The following is a 3,733-nucleotide window of genomic DNA, read 5'->3' as shown; positions in this document are numbered from 1 at the left end:
GAGGCTGCTGGAACTACACAGACATCAATGTCTCTCTTGGGGCTGCTGGAACTACACAGACATCAATGTCTCTCTTGGGGCTGCTGGAACTACACAGACATCAATGTCTCTCTAGGGGCTGCTGGAACTACACAGACAGCAGTGTGTCTCTAGAGGCTGCTGGAACTCATACAGACAGCAGTGTGTCTCTTGGGGCTGCTGGAACTACACAGACAGCAGTGTGTCTCTAGGGGCTGCTGGAACTACACAGACAGCAGTGTGTCTCTAGGGGCTGCTGGAACTACACAGACATCAATGTCTCTCTAGAGGCTGCTGGAACTACACAGACATCAATGTCTCTCTAGAGGCTGCTGGAACTACACAGACATCAATGTCTCTCTTGGGGCTGCTGGAACTACACAGACATCAATGTCTCTCTAGATGCTGCTGGAACTACACAGGCATCAATGTCTCTCTTGGGGCTGCTGGAACTACACAGACATCAATGTCTCTCTAGGGGCTGCTGGAACTACACAGACATCAATGTCTCTCTAGAGGCTGCTGGAACTACACAGACATCAATGTCTCTCTTGGGGCTGCTGGAACTACACAGACATCAATGTCTCTCTAGGGGCTGCTGGAACTACACAGACATCAATGTCTCTCTAGGGCTGCTGGAACTACACAGACATCAATGTCTCTCTTGGGGCTGCTGAACTACACAGACAGCAGTGTGTCTCTAGAGGCTGCTGGAATGACACAGAACAGTGCATCACAACCAACATTAATGACAGACATCATGGAGAGGAGGAACTGAGGCTTTGGGTTTATTTGTGTGTCAGTGGAGAGATTCATTGTTACCACTGAGCAGTTATGTACTGTTTTAGAACGTTTTGTGGTTCAATACTAATGCAAGGTAGATGGGTATTTATTGTGCCTGTGTGTGTCTCCCCCATCCAGAGCCCCATTTCTCCCTGTACACATGTACCAGGAAGGACACGGCCGTACACACGCGCATCATATGGTCATGTGACTGGAGCGCCGACAACAAGTACTTTGTGACGTCAAGTCGAGACAAGAAGGTAATTATTCTACACCAGCAAGACCTTAGTGTTGCTAGTAAGAGGTAGCTTGTATTCTCCGGACTTCAACGTCTATTCACTTCGGTCTGAGCGTGTGTTCACAAAGTTTCTCAGAGAAGGAGCACTGATCAAGGATCAGTTTTGTCGTTTAAATGGTGATGAAGAAGAGGGTGGGGGGTCCGATCCTAGAGCAGAACTTCTACTCTGAGAACCTTTTTGAAACAGGCCCTGGTCCACAGCTTAAGAGTCCTTTGATGTCAATGCAAGACTGGTATGAAACATAATGATGTGCTAATCTCAAACCAGCATCAGCCTTCAAAGGTTGTTCCTTACAAATGAGCTCCTCAGTAAGTAAAGGTCACAATGGTAAGGAAGAGGCAGTAAAATACTGTTCATCATAGGCTACATCCCAAATGGCAACCTTTTCCCTTTACAGTGCACTACTTTTGACCAGGACCCATAGAACTACATAGGCTATAGGATACCACCTGGGACCTACACACATTCTATGTTAGTGTGACTTTCCAGAATAACTTAATTCAAGTTTCTCTCTACAGGTGATAGTGTGGGGTGACTGCAGTAGTTCTGAGGCCATTGTGACCCCTGATGAACCCCCAGTCATCCGGCCCTGTTCCTCCATATTAGATGTAGGAGACTCGGCCACTGCTGTCTCCTTCTGCCCCATCCTGTGCCCCGGCAACAGGTACCATACTGAGGCAGCGCTTATTTTCTGAATACCAATTGAACCACTAGCTCCCTTCACCCTAGACACTGCTGTAGGCCTGCAATTGGATAGGTATTAGCAACATGGTTGAAATGTATACGCAGCCTATCAGAAGGCATAGGGAAGCTTTAGCCGTTATCCTATCCAATCGTTTCAGATCAACAAGAGTTCCTAGGGGTTTCATATCTTGATGGTAGTGTGTATGCTTCCCTTGTAGCCACCTGTGTGTGCTGTCTTGTCTATGGCCTAGTAACCCATCTTTGAGTTGCACATGTACTTTATTTCCACATGCACTTTATTTCCACATGCACCTTATTCGCACATGCACTTTATTTCCACATGCACCTTATTCGCACATGCACTTTATTTCCACATGCTCTTTATTTCCACATGCACTTTATTTCCACATGCACTTTATTTCCACATGCGCTTTATCTCCACATGCACTTTATCTCCACATGCGCCTTATCTCCACGTGCGCTTTATTTCCACGTGCGCTTTATTTCCACATGCGCTTTATTTCCACGTGCGCTTTATCTCCACGTGCGCTTTATCTCCACGTGCGCTTTATCTCCACGTGCGCTTTATCTCCACGTGCGCTTTATCTCCACGTGCGCTTTATCTCCACGTGCGCTTTATCTCCACGTGCGCTTTATCTCCACATGCTCTTTATCTCCACGTGCGCTTTATCTCCACGTGCGCTTTATCTCCACATGCACTTTTTTCCCCAGCTGGCTTCTAAAGTTGATGACTTTTCTGCGTTATTTAGCCTTTTGTGTGATGTGTTGAACTATTATACATGTCAAGCTGTAAGCCTGCCTGTTAAACACATGTCCATCTGGGACAATAAAGTTTGATTGATTGATGTATGTTCCTCCAGCTATCTGCTGTCGGTGGGGCTGGAGAGTGGCCAGGTCCTGCTGTATAAGTGGGAACTCAGTGAGGAGCCTGCTGGAGCATCAGACTGGACCAGATATGGAGAAACAGACTCCTCGTATCCTTTAGACACACACACACCGGTATGCATGCATGCACGCCCCACAAACACACAATCCCAAGCTTTCATCACACATTTCCAGTTTCTAAAATACCCCCCCCCCATCCCCCTGCGCACGCACCTTTTGGCACTGACTGTCCTGGTGTCCTATAAGCACTGGGTCCATTATTCTACGCTGAAGCCTCCTCAAGATAACATATCTCAATGGATAAATACCCCAAAGGTACTCTGACTCTTTAGGCAGGAGTTTTTATGACTCTGCCCAGAGTTTTTAGAGTACGTCCATAGTGGACCCTATTCCCTACCCTAAGAGTCCTGTAGTGCACTATATAGGGGGAAAAAGTAGTGCACTATATAGGGAATAGGGTGGCATCTGGAAGGTGGCCAGAGAAAGAACATCCTCAAGTGAGTTTGAATGGCTGTGTATTGAACGGAGGGTTATTGAAGAGGAAATTGCAATCAACAGGCTCTTTTGCGAAGGCCCCACCGACTGAGTCATGAAGAGAAGGAAGGGAAATCTCTGGCCTGAAGGAATGTTCTAACAATGTAATGTTACCTGATCTGTGAACGTTTGGTTTATTCATGGACCACAATTAACATGAATAAGACAAACGATAACGAAGTGAGGTATCACCATGGACGTGCCAACAACAGCTGAGGACAGAGTGGCATCTGATTCGGCGCCAACAAATACATACTACTGTGTAAAACTACATTTAGCAGATTCAGCACCTTTGGAAATTTCATATGAGAACGTCTATGCCTTCATCAGGTTTTATTTTTGTGCGTTATATTTGTATGTGACACACTCAGGGAGCTAACGCAAGTCTTTAGGTCTCAGGCATATTACAATACTCATCATGGAACCGTGGTTGACCTAACCCTAGAAATATAATTCATTCTTATATAGTACCATGCGCCTAACAACCTATTTTACATAGTCTGCTTGTG

General features: G+C 46.1%; 1 long non-coding RNA gene across 1 annotated transcript; it reads left to right on the top strand.

The window, feature by feature from the left end:
* Positions 1-942: 942 nt before the first annotated feature.
* Positions 943-2,794, top strand: LOC135551371 (uncharacterized). The gene is made up of 3 exons (XR_010457291.1): positions 943-1,061; positions 1,619-1,764; positions 2,666-2,794. It is a non-coding gene; the product is annotated as an uncharacterized LOC135551371 (long non-coding RNA).
* Positions 2,795-3,733: the final 939 nt, after the last annotated feature.

Source organism: Oncorhynchus masou, chromosome 13 (genome assembly GCF_036934945.1).
Source record: "Oncorhynchus masou masou isolate Uvic2021 chromosome 13, UVic_Omas_1.1, whole genome shotgun sequence".
Classification (NCBI taxonomy): Eukaryota; Metazoa; Chordata; class Actinopteri; order Salmoniformes; family Salmonidae; genus Oncorhynchus; species Oncorhynchus masou.
The sequence above is the reverse complement of the archived record's forward strand: the minus strand, read 5'-3'. Positions and strand labels throughout refer to the sequence as shown.